The sequence below is a fragment of the Myotis nattereri genome (assembly GCF_964212035.1).
Source record: "Myotis nattereri genome assembly, chromosome: 20".
Lineage (NCBI taxonomy): Eukaryota > Metazoa > Chordata > Mammalia > Chiroptera > Vespertilionidae > Myotis > Myotis nattereri.
In genome coordinates this window covers 14,674,756-14,693,235 of record NC_138096.1, presented here as the reverse complement: position 1 = coordinate 14,693,235, position 18,480 = coordinate 14,674,756, and the positions used below count along the sequence as shown (strand labels likewise).

Here is an 18,480-nt window from a genome sequence, read left to right as displayed (position 1 = left end):
AACATCAGAATTATAGGGGTGCCAGAAGAAGAGAGAGAGCAAGATATTGAAAACCTATTTGAAGAAATAATGACAGAAAACTTCCCCCACCTGGTGAAAGAAATGGACTTACAAGCGGTAGGGGGCGTGCAGGAGGCAGCCGATCAATGATTCTAATCATTGATGTTTCTCTCTCCCCTCTCCCTTTCTCTCTGAAACCAATAAAAATATATTTTTTAAAAAATACATGGTCAGATGAAAAAAAAAAGTATTTGACAAAATTCAACACCCAATCATGACTAAAACTCTCAGCATATTTGAAACAGGAGGGAGCTTTCTAGAAATAGAACTTTCCTGAAATACACAGGTAACATCACCTTGGATGGTGAAACAGTGAATGTGTCCCTTCAGATTGGGGATGAGGCAAGGAGGTCCATCTCACTATTTCTCTACAACATTTACTGTAGGTGCTGGCCAGGGCAATAAGGCAATTCATAGGAAACAAGTGGTGTGCAGATTAGAAAGAAAAGTAAATCTATTTGCATATGATATGATTTCTATGTAAAAACAAACCCTGAGGAATTGACAAGACATGCAGAATAGCACTTGGCAAGATTCAACATCCATTCGTGACAAAACTCTCAATAAGACGGGATCAGGAAAGCATCTCAGCGTAGTGAGGGCCATCCATACATGACAAACCCTCAGCTAGTATCATGGTCAATGGGGAAAAATGGAAGCTTTCCCTCTAAAACCAGGAACGGGACAAGGATGTCCAATCTATTCAACATGGTAGTGGAAGTCCCAGCCAGAGTCATCAGGCCAGAAAAAGAAATAAAAGGCATCTAAATTCTAAAGGAAAAAGTAAAGCTGTAACTACTCATGGATGACATATTTTATATATAGGAAATCCTAAAAACTCCACCAAAACCTATGAGAAATAATAAACATACTAAAATTGCAGAGTGCAAAAGCAATACACAAGTATATGTCGTGTTTCTATACACTAAGATGAAAAATCAGAAAGAAAAATTAAAACAATCCTATTCACAACTGCAACAACAACAAAATACTAGGTTACATTTAACCATGGGAGTAAAAGACCTAAACACTGAAACTAGAGGACTTTGTTGAAAGATACTGAAGAAGACGCAGAGAAATGGAAAGATAGCCAGTGTTCATGGATTGAAGAATTAACGTGGTCGAAATATCCATGTTACCTAAAGCAACCTACAGGTTCAATGCAATCCACATCAAAATCTCAACTGTACTTTCCCAGGGATAGAACAAAAAATCCTCAAATGTGTATGGGTCTACAAAAGCAACCTAAGGACAAAGCCAGAGGGATCACATTCCCCGAATTCAAATTATGCAACAAAGCGATAGTAACCAAAACAGTATGGTATTGGGGAAAAATAAAACAAACAGAAATGGAACAGAGAGCAAAATGGAGAGCCCAGGAATAAACCACACCCACGGACAACTACTGTGAGGCAAGGAGCCAAGCACATGAAACGGAGAAAGAGGAGTCTCTTCACTCAGTGGCGCTGGGAAAATGGGAGAGCCATGTGCAGAAGAGGCACATCACCTTGCACCTATTAGAATGATCATCATTAAAAACACAAGAAGCGACAGTGTTGGAGAGGACGCAACGGTAACCAAGACGTAGGCTGTTAGCATGAAGATGGACACATGGGTCAGTGGAGCCATGAACAGAGCCCAGAAACAAACCCACACATTAATTTACAACAAAGAAGCCAAAAATATGCCATGGGGAGTCTTTTCAGTAAACGGTGCTGGGAAAACTGGACAGTCGCGTGCAAAAGAATGAAACGGGACCCTACTGTACTCTGCTCACAAAGATTACCTGGAAGTGGACCCAAGACTTGAACGTGACACTGAAGCCACAGGCTCCCGGGAGAAGCACAGCAGGCAGCTCCTCAAACAACCCCGATCTTGACAATGTCACTTGGATTTGACACCAAAAGCAAAAACAAACAAGTGGGACATGAAATCAAAAACGACAACTCGTGCACATGAAGGAAACTGTCAAGAAAATGAAGGGCAGCATGGGGAATGGGAGGGAAATATTTGCAAATCATATCTCTGACAGAGGGTTAATCTCCAAACTATATTTAAAAAACCCTCATACAACTCAGCAGCAAAAAATCAAATTTAAAAATTATCAGAGGAACTGTATAGACATTTCCCCCCAAAGAGGCATACAAGCAGGAGTATGAAAAGGGACTCACCCTCACCAATCATCAGGGAAATGCAATCAAGCCACCATGAGATGTCGCCTCACGCCCGTCAGAATGGCTGTCCTCAGAGAGACAAGAAACAAGTTTGGCCAAGACATGAAGAAGCCCTAGGGAGCCCTTGTGCACTGCTGGTGGGATGTACATTGGTGCAGCCACCATGGAAAACAGTATGAAGGTCCTCAAAAAGTTAAAAAGAGAACGACCGTATGATCCTGCAGTCCAACTTATGATGGCTGCTGATCCAGAAAATAAATCGCCATCTTGAAGAGGGATCTGCACTCCCTCTCATTCTGAGAGGATGACCACCTACTTTTAAAATTTATCTTTATTGTTGGAAGTATTACCGATGTCCCCTTCTTTCACCCCAATGACCCCTCTACCCTGCTTCCACCCCTCCCCAGGCCTTCACCACACTACTGTCTGTGTCCAGACAATAGGCACATATGCATGTAAGTCCTTAGTCTGTTCCATGCTTCCATGTCTCTGATTCACTCCGTTCATCAGTTTATTTTGTTCATTAGATTCCACATATGAGTGCAATCATGTGATACTTGACTTTCTCTGACTGGCTTATGTCACTTAGCATGATCCTCTCCAGGTCCCTCCATGCTGTCTCAGAGGGTAAGAGAGCCTTCTTCTTCACGGCTGCAAAGATGATGACCATCTATTAAGACGCAGCAGAATTGTTGTTTCATGTACTATGGTGAGGAAAGTGTTTCATATAGTTGATTATGGGATGGCGAGTAGGAAGAAATTAGCAGTGTGGTTCTAAGACTTCATGGCTTATATTAATACCAGAGGGCCAGTGCATGAAAATTCATGCAGTGGAGGGGGGGGTCCCTCAGCCCGGCCTGCCCACTCTCACAGTCCGGGAGCCCTCAGATCAGGGGAAGGTGACGCCCCATCACATCTCTGCTGCTGCCACTGCCAGCAGCGCAAGCCTCAGCCGGCCCTGGTTACCTGAGCCTCGGGCAGCCCTGGGCAGCTGGGCAGCTGGGCAGCTGCCATTCGAGGTCTGCCTGTACCTCAGGTGGCCCTGGGAGGTTGGGGGGCCGAGGGGACTGGGGGTCTCTGGAGGCAGGCACGTGGAGTGGCCGGGCTGGCCTGGGGGCAGGTCCGGCCTTACTGCATGCATGCCGCCCCGGCAGGGCTGAGAGGACTGGGCACTGCCATCTTTGCGATGGCATGAGGGTCAATTAGCATATTCCCTCTTTATTAGATAGGATAAGCCAAATATACAAATAGCTGATGTGCAAAAGATATTGCAATGGAAAACTATACGGAAAAACTGTACAGCTAACACAATTTATACAATGATTCTATTCTATAAGATTTTAATAAAATTCTGTATTGCTTAAAGTTTTATTCCATAGAAATTGGCCATAAAACATTTCCCAAAATCTACATATAGCACAAAGAAAAGATAGCAAACCTAGTGATTTTACTAAGCGTAGTAACCACTCCTTGGTTTTAGCCACTAGCTCCCAAGGTAGAGTAAGTATCTGTTATAGAAATACCTTGTTGCCAAAACCGGTTTGGCTCAGTGGATAGAGCGTCGGCCTGCGGACTGAAAGGTCCCAGGTTCGATTCCGGTCAAGGGCATGTACCTGGGTTGCGGGCACATCCCCAGTAGGAGATGTGCAGGAGGCAGCTGGTCGATGTTTCTCTCTCATCAATGTTTCTAACTATCTCTCTCCCTTCCTCTCTGTAAAAAATCAATAAAATATATTTTTTTTAAAAAAAAAAACAGAAATACCTTGTTTTCCTGCTAGGAGTGTGGTTATCATGTTTGGAAAAACACGGGTCAGCCGAAACCGGTTTGGCTCAGTGGATAGAGCATCGGCTTGCGGACTGAAAGGTCCCAGGTTCGATTCCGGTCAAGGGCATGTACCTGGGTTGCGGGCACATCCCCAGTGGGAGATGTGCAGGAGGCAGCTGATCGATGTTTCTCTCTCATCGATGTTTCTAACTCTCTAGCTCTCTCCCTTCCTCTCTGTAAAAAATCAATAAAATATATTTTAAAAAACAAAACAAAAAAACACGGGTCAAATTCCACACTTTAGGCCTGGAGCCTCCTTAACCCTGTCATAGTCTAATAATTTTTATTCCTTTCTCATGTGAAATGAATTATATAAGAAAATTGGTTATTGTCCTAAATCATACTATCTTGGTATTTGCTTCTTTCCCAGAAATAAAAATTATATAAATTATACGAAGGGATATATTGTAACAAATGGAGCAAGTGATGCTCACTATTTTATTGACATGGAAAGTAAAGAAGAATGTACTCTTGAAACAGCCTCCAGTCAGAGAATTCCTGCTGGAATTCCAGGCAATAGAATAGTCAGACCACATCCTCCCTTTCAATCAGTCGTGGGCACCGGGGTCTGTGTCCCCGCCCCCCCCCCTTTTTTTAAAAAGGGTGCACATTACTAGCTAGCTGGAGATCCGTGGTCCTGGAGCGTGGCCTTGTGGCCTCGCTGCGCAGGGTCCAGGACGCCCTGCCCCGGCGCTGGAGCACGTCCCTCGGGAAGGAAGACCGCAGGGTCAGGTTCAGTGCAGGCTTCCCACGGCCCCGGGACACCCAGCCACCGTTCTGGTCTGGCTGATTCCACCTGAATTAGCAGCACGCAACCTACTTGAAATATGGCGCCGAGGCTGTGGTAGAACCAGCGGAGGGGGCTGGAAACCCGAAAGGCTTTTGTCGATTTGGAAAACACCCGCCAGGGATCTCCAGCCGGTGTCCCCATCGATAGCAAATATCACAGCCTCTCCTAGGCACGGGCTGTTCTTTGAAGTTCAGCAAGTCTACGAAAACTTCAAGGTGCCAGGGGGCAGAGACCGGTCAAAGCGTTTTCTACTTTCTCTTTTTTTGTGTTAAGTTTATTTTTATTGATTTCAGAGAGGAAGAGAGAGATAGAAACATCAATGATGAGAGAGAATCGCTGATCAGCTGCCTCCTGCACGTCCCCTACTGGGGATCAAGCCTGCAACCCGGACATATGCCCTTGACCGGGAATTGAGCCATGACCTCCTGGTTCATAGGTTGATGCTCAACCACTGAGCCACACCAGCCGGGCTCTCTTTATCCTTCAATCCGAACAATAACATCACAAAGTTCCTACACTAATTCCTCTGTTGCTGACCTGTTCTTTTTGTTGTTGTTTTTTTTTCGTAAGACCTACTGGTTCTAAAGCATTTCTCCAACACATATACAACATGTGCACCCTTTTTTTAAAAGGGGGGGGACACCGACTCCGGTGCCCACGATTGCTTGAAAGGGTTACAATCTATACCTTCGTATAAATTATATAATTTTAATTTCTGGGAAAGAAGCAAATAACAAGATAGTTTGATTTATGACAATAACCCCTCCCTACAACGCTCCCCCCCATATCCCTGCCTTATTATAAAATTTGGTTAAATCAACAGTGTTTAAAATGTTAGCTGTGGGATATAGCTCACTGTTGAACCAAGTAATAATGCCTCCTTTCTACACAAGAAGAATAAATAAAAGGCATCCAAATTGGAAAAGAAGAAGTAAAACTGTCCTTATTTGCAGATGACATGATACTATTTATAGAGAACCCTAAAGATATCCCCCCAAAAACTACTAAAACTGATAAATGAATTCTGTAAAGAAGCAAGATACAAAATAAATGCCCAGAAATTGATTGCGTTTTTATACACCAATAATGAACTATCAGAAAGAAAAACTAAAAAAAAAAATCTCATTTATAATTGCATAAAAAAATACCTAGAAAGCCCTGGCTAGTTTGGCTCAGTGGATAGAGCATCGGCCTGCCGACTGAAGGGTCTTGGGTTTGACTCCTATCAAGGGCACATGCCCGGGTTGTGGGCTTGAATACCAGTAGGGGATGTGCAGGAGGCAGCTGGTCAATGATTCTCTCTCATCATTGATGTTTCCATCTCTCTCTCCCTCTCCCTTCCCCTCTGAAATCAATAAAAATATATTTTAAAAATACCAGCAATAAATTTAACCAAGGAGGTAAAAGACCTGTACTTGGAAAATTACAAGAAACTGAGGAAATAAATTGAAGAAGATGTAAATAATATATACCATGCTCATGGATTGGAAGAATTAAAATCATTAAAATGTCCATACCACCCAAAGCAATTTATAGATTCAATGCAATCCCTATCAAAATACCAATAGTGTTCTTCCCAGAACTAGAACAAATAATCCATAAATTTATATGGACCACAAAAGACCCTAAATTGCCACGGCAATTTTGAGAATAAAGAACGAAGTTGGCGGGATCATGCCACCTGTGAAGTTACAGGAATCAAAACAGCATGCTACTGGCATAAAAACAAACACATAGAAAAGTGGAACAGAATAGAGAACTAAGGAATAAACCCACGTCTCTATGGTCAATAATTAACATATGACGAAGGAGGCGAGAGCATACAGTGCAGTCCAGTCTGTTCGATAAAAGGTGCTGGGAAAATTGGACAGATACGTGCAAAAAATGAAATGAGACCGTCTTCTTCCACCATACACAAGAACAAACTCAAAACGGACTAAAGACTTAAATGTAAGACTCAAAACCATAAAACTCCTAGAAGAAAACATAGGCAGTAAAATCTCGGACATTTCTCTTAGCGATATTTCTTCTGATATATCTCCTCAGGCAAGGACAACAAAAGAAAAAATAAACAAACAAATGAGATTACATCAAACTAAAAAGGTTTTGCACAGCCAGGAAACCATCAACAAAATGAAAAGACAGCACAGCTGGCGTGGCTCAGTGGTTGAACATCGACCTATGAACCAAGAGGTCACAGTTCAATTCCTGGTCAGGCACAGGCCCGGGTTGCGGGCTCGATCCCCAGTGTGGGGTGAGCAGGAGGCAGCCAATCAATAATTCTCTCTATCATTGATGTTCATCTCTCTCCCCCTCTCCCTTTCTCTCTAAAATTAATAAAAATATATATTTAAAAAAAGAATTTTTTCTATATCATTAAAATTATTTGAGAATCTCATTGCATGTGAAAGAGAGTTTTGCTAAACTCAATGTTAGCTTTTCCCTTTGCTGGGCATTCATATTGTTTCCAGATCACTTTTTCCCCCCAAAGGTGACAGTTTCAAAGAACCTTGATCCGCTTTCTGTGCTGTCCATGCAGGTTCCGTTCAGGTTGCTGGGAACTGACAACCAGCAGGTGACAGCGACACCAGATCGGAGGGCTCTGCAGCCTGCCAGACCCAGGGGCCCTCACCTTCATGCAGAGAACACCCAGCCCTCTAGTCTGACACCTGTCCCTGTCGCCACTCACCCTGTGCTCAGCCACAGAGAGCTGCCCTCCACCCAGACAGCGCCTCCTCCATCTACCCTTCCTCGGCAGGCAACAGCCTCCCTGCTCCCTCTGCCCTAGAGGCCACCAGACACCCCCCTCCCCCCAGCAACACACTCACGCGCTGCACGAATGGGAAAGAGGGGCGTAGACAGGAGACCCCGAGGCTGCCAGTGGCTGGCGGCTGCAGCAGAGGCGCTAGGCTGGGCCTGCGGCGAGGTTTATGGGTTTGGTGAGGCGGCGGGAGGGTGGGGGCTACAAATAGGGGCATTTAGGCAGCAGGATCCGTAGGAACAAGTCCAGGACGATCTGAAGGTGCCGGCATTCAAGGGAGCAGGACTGCCCTGAGCAGCCAGGCTCGGGTGCATGGGGGAGGGCGGGGAGCGCGGGCCTTTGTCCAGAAGGCGGTGGAGAACCGATGGAGGGCTTTCTATGGGAAAACGGTAATCAGACGGGGGGGGGGGGGGGGTAGAAAAGCTGGGGATGAGATCTCTCTGGCAGCAGGGAAGGAAGCTGGATAAGAGAGTGCCAACGAGAGGCAGGCTCAGAGGTGCTCACAGCAGCCTGGCGAGTGGTGAAGGTGTGATCAGCATCACTTTTCACCCCCAGGTACAGCCTGGAGGGTCCTGGTGCCAGGAACTGCCCTGGTCTCCCGGCCCCCACACTTCATTCCATCCAGATAAACCTTCTTATTTTTATTGATTTCAGAGAGGAAAGGAGACGGGGAGAGAGAAGCATCAATGATGAGAGAGAATCACTGATCGGCTGCCTCCTGCACGACCCCCACTGGGGATCAAGCCTGCAACCCGGGCATGTGCCCTGACCGGGAATCTAACTGTGACCTCCTGGTTCATGGGTGGATGTCCAACCACTGAGCCACTGGCCAGCGTAGTTTGTAAACATTATGTCTTTTCTGAGTGTGAAATACAATTAGGAAAAAGCATGTCAAAGTGTGAACTGGTTGACCTGCTGGACAGAGGCCTCACCAAACAAGCAGCACCACCCTGGTGGGCTTGGCAGGAAGCGAGAGCAGACACCCTCAGGATCCGAAGGAGACAGACTGAGGGAAGGGTCCCGCGTGAACCCGAGTTTGAACAACGTAGGGAATGTCATCAGGTAAGTAACCAGCAGCCAGGCATTTATTTGTGCCATAAAAATGACCTCAGACGTAAAAAGTCGGTTAATCCTAAGGCTCGGACTACGACTCGCTGCCATCATTGGCCGGTCCTCCTGTATATTGTATTTTAAACTAGGTCATTGCTTTTCCATAAAATGAAACTAATAAGCCCACCGCCCACTCGAGAGGTAGCTGGTGTTCCCTTCCCTGCTTCCCCTGGAGGGAACCGCCGTCTTCTGTCCCTCCCTCCAGTCTTCCCTTCATCCATTTGTGTTTTGTCACCTGTGAATCTGAATATCATCATTTAGTAGCACTCATTGTTTAACTTTACCAAAAGGAATATAAATTATTATATTGTCTTCTGGATCTTGGTGTGTGTTTTTTAATCCTCACCCGAGGAGATTTTTCCATTGATTTTTACGGAGAGTGGAAGAGGGAGGGAAAGACAAAAGACAGAGAGAAACATCGATGTGAGAGAAACACATCGATTGGTTGCCACCTGCACGCGCCTGACCAGGGCCCCGGCCGGGGAGCAGCCTGCAACCAAGGTACATGCCCTTGACCTGAATCAAACTCAATGGAACTGGGACCCTTCTGTCCACAGGCCAGCGCTCTATCTGCTGAGCCACACCGGTCAGGGCTGGATCTTGCTTTTTTAAGTTAAGGTATAAATCACGTAAAGTGCAGAAATGTTAAATGTTCAGTTTAATGAATGTATGCGTGTATACCTATGTTATTACCACCCAGATCAAGATATGGAATATTTCTTAAGTCAACAAACAAGTGTGGGCGAGGAAGTGGAGGGAAGAGAACCCCCAGGCACTGTGTGGGAATGCAAATTGGTGCAGCCTCTATGGAAAACAGTATAAAGGTTCCTCAAAAAATTAAAATGGGCCCTGGCCGGTTTGGCTCAGTGGATAGAGCGTCAGCCTGCAGACTCTAGGGTCCCAGGTTCGATTCCGGTCAAGGGCATGTACCTTGGTTGCAGGCACATCCCCAGTAGGGGGTGTGCAGGAGGCAGCTGATCGGTGCTTCTCTCTCATCGATGTTTCTAACTCTCTATCCCTCTCCCTTCCTCTCTGTGAAAAATCAATGGAGTATATTTAAAAAAAAAAATTAGAATGGAACGGCTTTGTGACCTAGCAATTCCCGTCCCTGGTACATATCCAAAGAAACCGAAAACACTGATTCAAAAAAACATACGCATCCCTATGTTCATTGCAGTGTATTTACAATAGCCAAGCTATGGAAGCAGCCCAGTGCCCATCGGTAGACGAGTGGATAAAAAAGCAGTGGTATATATATATACAATGGGACATTGCTCAGCCAGAAAGAATACCTAAGTCATTTGGGACGGCATAGATGGACTCAGAGGGTATTTCATGTGAAGTGAAATGGCAGACAAAGTCAAATGCCATATGATTTTACTTACATGTGGAATCTAAAGGCGAATATAAATGAACAAACAGAACTGAAGAGACTCATAGATACAGAGAACAATCGATGACTGTCAGAAGGAGGTGCACAGGGGGGCTGGGTGGGAGGGTGAAGGGATTGAGAAGTACAGTCACGGTGATTTAAGAAATAGAGTCAATCATCCTATATGATAAAAGGCTGATATGCAAATCAACTGATCGGCAGAACAACCGGTCGCTGTGATGTGCACTGACCACCAGAGACACTCAGTGCAGGAGTTTCCCCCTGGTGGTCAGTGCACTCCCACAGGGGGAGCACTGCTCAGCCAGAAGCTGGGCTCACAGCTGGTGAACACAGTGGGAGTGGTGGCAGTGCTAAGGGCCCCTCAGGGGTCCTGGACTCCAGACTGTGAGAGGGCAAAAACCAGGCTGAGGGACCGCCCCCCCCCCAAGTGCACAAACGTCATGCACCAGGCCTCTAGTACTGTAATAACTCTGTGTGGTGCCCAGTTGGTACTTGAAATCTTGAAATATGGGGCAGATCACTTTGTAAAGTGCACGTCTGTCTCACCTCTACGCTGTATACTTGAAACTAATGAAAATCCTGAATATAAGCTGTACTTGAAAAAATAAAATAAATAAAAATAATAAATAAAAAACAAACATGGCAAGATAGAATAAAAACTAGATAAAATAAAACTTTCATTCCCTAGGAGGGAGAGACTGAACAAGGTAGAGAGTCAGGGATAAAACGTTGCCTTCTTTGAATATATCTTATTTTGTAGATTTCATTTTAGAACGTTGGTAAATATGTCAAATAGTTATAGAACAAGAATGAAATATAAAAGGATTTTTTATAAATAAAAGCCAAGTAAAAGAAAGGGGGGGGGGCAAGATTTAGGACATTTTCAACATCCAGAAAGTTCCCTCATATCCGCTCCTAACTTTTACTCCAAAGACTCTGACCTTTGTCACCAAAGACTAGCTCTGCCTAACTGATATGATGGCTGTGGCGTACGCTTTGCATTTTTTGTTTTCTTTATGAAAATCAGAGTCAGAAAGGCACCTGCTATACACACTGAAGTTCCCGTCCACCCGGAACTGGTTTCGGCATGTGAGGCGCACATTCTCATCCTCATCGGTTCCTCACAGACGGCCCGATTTCCCAGCGACGTCAGCTGACCGTCCCTCCTTCCCCCGTGGCCTGCTGTGCGGCCTCTGCCAACCACCAAAACTCAGCACACGCTGGCCTGTTTCTCGGCTCTGATCAGTTGGTCCAAGACCAGATACAATAAATACTTTATCCTCCTCCCGAATAATAGAGACCCTCCTCCTACATGTGTAATTGCTGATATGTAACTTAATTCGATTCTACTTTAACCCCAAAAGGTATTATTACCACTGTGTACAGTGTCCATTTACATTTACCACCCCCCACCCCCACCCCATACTGTTTTGTTTTTTTTTTAAAGATATATTTTATTGATTTCCTACAGAGAGGAAGAGAGAGAGATAGAGAGTTAGAAACATCGATGGGAGAGAAACATCGATCAGCTGCCTCCTGCACATCTCCCACTGGGGATGTGCCCGCAACCCAGGTACATGCCCTTGACCGGAATTGAACCTGGGACCCCTCAGTCCGCAGGCCGACGCTCCATCCACTGAGCCAAACCAGCTTCGGCTCCCATACTGTTTTGAAAGCTATTCACTCCCTGAATCTCAGAGCTGCTAAGACCACTTCCTCTGGCTCATGTACATGCTTTAGCAGTTCCTTCATGGTTTTCTGCTGACGGCAAACTCCCAGTTTTGTTTCTTGTCCAAATCTGCTGGGTTAGTTCCTCAGATTTCCTCTCTCTGTGGTTATTTCTCACACATGGTGTGGCCTCCCCGCCCCCCACGCCCTCCACACACACACACACACACACACACACACACACACACACACCCCAACGCCAGCCCTGCTGGCTGTGTGGCCCCCCGGTCGGGGGTGGACCGGGTGGGGGTAGTGTGCTTCTCTCCTCTGGGGTGTAGTCTATGGGGTTCTAGCTTCATGGGCTGTTCTGACGGCAGGAAGAGGACCTCGCCCTGCACCCCACCTGCCCGCACACTGCCACCCTGTTCCCAGATCCCAACCCTTCTCTCGGCCCAAATCCACGACAGCCCGCGGCCCATGGGGGGCTCCTCGTGGGGTCAGGGTGTCTCCCCTCCGCTCTGCTCTCTCGGGTTCGCCTGGGGAGGGAGCCAGGGCCGGTCCCCCTTCACCGCCTCCTCAGAAGGCGTCCCCACGATCCGATGTGACTTAGTCACGCCCGGGGTCTGTGGGGTCAGGGAGGGAGGGGACCCCTCTGCTGACGCCCAGGAGGGGTCCTTCCTGACACAGGTCTGGTTTGGTTATTTACCTGCATTGCTGGGAGGAGGACATGTCCCTGACATGTGTGTTCACGTGTTTCGCATTTCCTTCCTGTCTGCGCTCTGGCCAGGCCGCCTGGGAGGAAGGTCCTGCGGGTCCCCCACGGAGGCCCTGCTGCCCGGCTGCTGGGGCGGGACAGCAGGACCAGCGGACAACGCCCTGCGGCCCTTCCTTCGGGGATGCAGGCTCTGTGGTCAGTAACACCATCCCCCCCGCCCCCACCGGGGCCCAGCACCGCCTCCACGCAGCCCTCCTGCTCCTCTCCCCGCCCCGGCTCCGCTCTCTCGGGCTCCCCGGGGGCACAGCCCACTGTCAGCAGGGAACACCCCACTGTCAGCAGGGAACACGGTCCATGCGAAGTGACTGTCTCTGGGCTGGGAATCCACTGGATGCCAGATGTGCGCCCGGGAGAGCGGCCACCGGGCGTCTCAGCAAAGACTCCCACCTCTCGGCGCTGAACGCGGCCAAGCGGGTGCAGGGGCCTGTGTTCAAGTCAGGCTGCGGGGTCAGACTGGCAGACCCGCCCCCGCCTGGCCTGGCCCCGCTGCCGGCCTGGGCAGGAGCGAAGGCTGGCATCTGCCCTGGGGGGTGGGGGGGAAGGCCCCTGGGACCTGGGAGAGCAGCGATGCCCGGGCACCGGGGGCGGCACCGTGTGCTCCTCTCGCACCTACGAGGCCTGAAACGGTCCGGACCCAGTTTGGTCACCTCTGCGGACTGACGAGGGGGTCGGGGCAGAGAACAGAGGCTGCTGCTCGGATGGGCAACTCCGGAACCGCAGGTAAACTGAGGCAGGGGTCAAGGCTGAGTGCCAGCCCGCACCCAGAGGGCGCCCGCGGCCTTGGCCGGGACATCGGGCCCTGACTTTGGGGAAAAACAGACACCATTTTGAGATGAATGTAGATAGATCCCCATGCAGTTGTAAGAAATGAGGCCCTGCCCTTTAAAGCGGCCGTTTTAGTCTATTTTGTGGCCATTTTGACTTTGAGGCCATTGCTTCTACCGGGACTCCTCGCCTCGTCCCCGTCCCCGTCTCCTGTTGCGCCCCGTGTTCCGCGATGGCTGCGCCGCGGCCGCCGGGCCTCACCTGCTCGGCCGGAGCCAGGGCTGCCCGCAGCGGCGAGTGGGGCCCGGGCGGCGGCCTGAGCCCCGGTCACACCGGCTCGTCCGCGAGCAGCGCGGACAGCGGCGCGTCCAGAGGCAAACGGAGAACAAGTGAACCCGGTGCGAGCGCCCGGCGCGCCCCTGAGCCCGAAGCCGGCGCCTCGGGGCCCGGGCCGCTCCCGCGGGGTCCCGGCTCCAGAGCGACGCCTGGTAGCGACAGAGCCGCGACCCCGACACAGTCCTGCCCGCGGGGCCCCCGCCCCCCTCTGTGCCCGCGTCCCGCCCGCGAAGACTTCCGCCCGACCAGGCGCGGACCCCTCCCGTCGGTGCTCGCCGCGCCCAGGCCTCTCTCCCGACCTCTGCGCCCTCGGGCGCTGGACAGGCCTGGCCTCGGGGCAGCATCCGACCCGCCGCCGGGCCCAGCAGACCCGGGACCGCAGACGCGCCCCTCCTCCCGAACCCGGCCCGGGGCCTGCCCGCAACGGGCCTCGCACGGACACGTCCACCCGGCAACGCGCACGGAACAGCACGGAGCGCGCCCCCGGCAGGGCCCCCGCTTTTCCGAGTGAAACGCTCCGGAACTGCGGACCTTACCGGTGACTTCATCCTCGCGGGCCGGGCAGCCCGGGCCCCCACTCCGGCCAGCGGCACCGCCCCCGCCCCTGCGGGCTTGCCTGCCCCCCCCACCCCCCCGCCCCCCGCCCCCGCCCCCAGCGGGCTTGCCTGCCCTGTCGGCTGCCCTGGGCGCCCCCGCTGGCATGGCCGCGGCTCCAGGTGGCCAGGGCCCAGGTGAGCTCCCGCCCGCACCTGGGGCGCAGCCTCGCCGGGGGCCGGACACGCACGCGGTCTGCGCAGCTGTCCGCCAGGTGGGTGATGGGGGCGAGGGTTTCCAGGGAATGTTCTCGGCACAGGTAGGGGAAGGGAGGGAGGGCCGGGCAGGAGGCCGAGGCCTTGCTGGAGGGGGCAGGCGAGGCTGAGGACTGGGTCCCAGGTGGCTGGTGGTCCGAGTTTGGGGAGCGTTTGAGGAAAGTGAGTTGTCTTCTGGGACCACGTGCTGTGCCCCTGAGCCCTGCTCTCTCCCCTGGCGTTCGCTGCCGGTACCAGATCCTAAACGGGCTGTGGTGAGAGTTTCCGACATGGGTCGGGGAGATACCCTCTCTCCTCTATCGACACCGCCCTGCCATGACCTCGCCCCAAAGCCACGGGCTCGGGACAAATCCCAAAGTCGTGGGCCAGACCTTCTCCATGGTGAAGGCTCCGGAGTGGTGGGAGGGGACCCTCCGGCTTCTGAAAGGCTCACAGCCCAGAGTAGAGTGGGCCTCGGGCGGTGGGAGTGAAGCGGGGGAGTGTGGGGGTGGCGTCAGGAGGCCAGGTTAAGTTAGGGTCCAAGGAGTCTAGGGGTGTGGGCCCGACATGGGGTGCACGCAGCAGCCAGATGCACTAGTAAAGCAGCAGTCCACATACGGGGGAGCTGGGTTTCCCACTCTCAGCTCTCAGGGTCAGCAGGGGTCAGAGTGCAAGAGCACAGGAGTTCCTGTTCTGCGTGGACTGTGAAACGGGAGGAGTTTCTACCCTTTTTACTTTTTTTAAAAAATATATATATTTTATTCATTTTTTGCAGAGAGGAAGGGAGAGGGATAGAGAGTTAGAAACATCGATGAGAGAGAAACATCGATCAGCTGCCTCCTGCACACTCCCTACTGGGGATGTGCCTGCAACCAACGTACATGCCCTTGACCGGAATCGAACCTGGGACCTTTCAGTCCGCAGGCCGACGCTCTATCCACTGAGCCAAACCGGTTAGGGCCCTTTTTACTCTTTAAAAAAAAAAATACATTTTTATTGATTTCAGAGAGGAAGGGAGAGGGAGAGATAGAAACATCAAATATGACAGAGAATCATTGATTGGCTGCCTCTGCACTCCCCACGCTGGGAATCGAGCCCGCAACCTGGGCATGTGCCCTGACCAGGAATTGAACCCTGACTTCCTGGTTCATAGGTCGATGCTCAACCACTGAGCACACCGGCTGGGCAAGACTGTATAATTCTTCCCGAATAGACAACAGCAGGTCTGGCCGGGAAATGAAAGGACTGCAGGACTCACGGTCCCCTCTGGTCTGTGCTTCTGTGCTCGCAGCCCTGACCAGCGGGCAGACGCTGAGGTGCCCCCTCCCCAAGGACACCCTCAGGACCCCCGTGGCCCCCATGGAGCCCTGGGGCAGGTTCCATCAGCTCAGAGCTGCCTCCCACCTCTGTGGTCGAAGGCTCCCTCTCCTCCTTTCAGGACCAGTGTCCTGGACTGCCCCCCGATTTCTAGCCAATAGGCTTGATTGGCTCCCTCAGAAAGGCCTACTGACCATCCCCCACAGACCCCAGCCCCCGAGCCAGAGCACGGGGTCCTGGGGATGGGGTCAGTCCTGACTGGGGCAGTGGGCACCTGCTCACCTGCAGTGCCAGCCTCCAGCCCCGTCCCCTGATCCTGCCGTGGCTCCCTTAGCTCCCTTTGCAGACCTCTTCCCATGAGGACCCCTCGTCCAGCACACAGGCCTGTGAGCGGTTGAACTCCCGGCCCACAGGACCCCTGGGCCCCAAGCAAACAGGGGCTGTGGATGGGCATGCATCTCAACACCCAGAACATTCCATGACAGCCAAGGAGCCCAGGAACATTCCAGAACAGCAAGCTGGCCATTCAGGGCACTCCGACAAACTGCGGGGGCAGCTAATCTGACCCCGATACCCAGCCCCCAATCCTATAACATAGTCTGGGTTTGCATAGCGAAGGCTCAGACACACATCTAAACGTTCCGGGACACTGGGCTCCCTCCTGGTCACCTGGCCAGGCGTCTCTTCTGAAGCACCTTTGTTTCATTTCCTCCCTCAGGTGCCTGGATGTTCGGAGGACTCAGCCATGACCCCGGCCTGCCTCCTGGCTCCTCGCACCAGCAGGCTCAGAGGGATTGGGTCTGTTAACGCAGCGGTTCTCAACCTGTGGGTCGCGACCCCTTTGGGTGTCGAACGACCCTTTCACAGGGGTCGCCTAAGACCATCGGAAAACACATATATAATTACGTGTTGTTTTTGGAATTAATCATTATGCTTTAATTATGTTCGATTTGTAACAATGAAAATGCATCCTGCATATCAGATATTTACATTATGATTCAAACAGTAGCAACATTACAGTTATGAAGTAGCAACGAAAATAATTTTATGGTTGGGGGTCTCCACAACATGAGGAACTGTATTAAAGGGTCGCGGCATCAGGAAGGTTGAAAACCGCTGTGTTAACGTTAAGAATTGCTTGGTTGTCTCCTGGCTCAGAGCGAGTGCCTGGGCCCCTCTGCACCCCTCTCCGCCTCCACCTACGGGTCCCACCAATGCCCTGGGCCCCTCGTCAGCAGCTGGGGATCTTACTAAGTGCACAAGGGACAAGGAATGACCTCAATGTTTCCTAAAATCGTAATTTCACTGGCCACTTAGACAAACTCTGGTCTTTTTAGAATCTCAGATGAGCACGCCTCCTTCACAAGTCTGGATGGGAAGGTGACAGTCACCCCACTCAGCAAAGCAAGGTGGCCATTTGCGGGGTGCCGTCACCACCGAGACGAAGCCACAGCATTTGGAAATGGCATTGAGAGTGAAGAATTTAGCCTCGTCAGGCTCCAGGAGCTACGACCTTCAGAAGGAGGTCATGGGGAAGGTGACCACCCAGAGGACTTGGGAGGTGAGGCCGCCCCTGGGGGTGCCGTGAGCCTACACCGGGGTTTAAACAGCGACAACCCGCGGAGACCAACGTGGGGCGAGGTGCCGCGTGTGCGCTGAGATTCTGGGGGACCCCTCCCCGTGTACCCCTCCTGGGCCCTCCCATGCAGCACCCAGTCCCGGGAGCTTCCCTAACCCTGGGGCCGAGCACTATTTTTAACATGACCCAAGGCCTTGGGACCGGAAGGTGGCCTGAAAGTTTACCTGACAAGTGTCCACGTGCATGTGAGTGTGTCTGCATGTGTGTGTGCACGTGTTTGTGTGCGCGTTGTATGCATGTGTGTGTGTGCGCGCATGGGTGTGCATGTGAGTGTGTGTGCGCACATGGGTGTGTACATGTGAGAGCTGCCACTCTGAAGCAGAGAAAATGCACTTCCATTAAGAATCCAGAGAAGGCTCACATCTCTGCTGACCGTCCACCCCTCGCCTGAATGAGGGAGTGGCCTCTGTGGTGGCCGTGTGGGTGGTGTGTGGAGCAGCCATCCAGCTGAGTGCTCACCCCTTAGCCCATCTTCAGCGGATGTGCCCCTGGTTCTCAGGTGACCTTTGGGGGCTGCTCCCTCCCGAATCCGCACACACGACCCTCTTGGCAGGGCATCTGTAGAGATGTGCCCTGGAGGGCTGGCCATGCGTGGACGGTCAGTCATGGATGATCTGCTTGACCGAGACTTCTCTGGGTTTCACTGTCCTCATTGCCCTAAAGTGGCCAACACTGTCTAGATGAAGATCAATTTTTAAAAACCTTTTTTTAGACTTAATGTCTATGTTCATGTTCTATAGCGACACCTGGTACTCGCCGTCCTGTTCAAGGGGTTTTACGCTTGTGTCTGCCAGGCCCTGGGGCCACCGAGGTCCCCCCTGGAGTTTAACTGGCCCCCCGGCTGTGAGCCCACAGGGAGCAACCTGAGGAGCCACTACCGAGCCCCAACTTCAAAATACCAAAGCCTGAGTGGCCTAGACAACACACACTTCTCACAGGTCTGGCAGCTGGGACGTCCAAGATCAAGGTGCCAGCAGGTCAGTGTCAGCTGAGAACCCTCTTCTTAGGCCATAAGACGACTTCTCTTTTTTTTAATCCTCACCTGAAGGCATGATTAGAGGAAGAGAGAGAGAGGAACA

General features: G+C 51.1%; 1 long non-coding RNA gene across 1 annotated transcript; it reads left to right on the top strand.

Moving 5' to 3' along the window:
* The first annotated feature begins 14,319 nt into the window (after positions 1-14,319).
* On the top strand, positions 14,320-18,114 carry LOC308535553. Its single transcript, XR_013997280.1, has 2 exons — positions 14,320-14,465; positions 17,100-18,114. It is a non-coding gene; the product is annotated as an uncharacterized lncRNA (long non-coding RNA).
* The last annotated feature ends 366 nt before the right edge of the window (positions 18,115-18,480 follow it).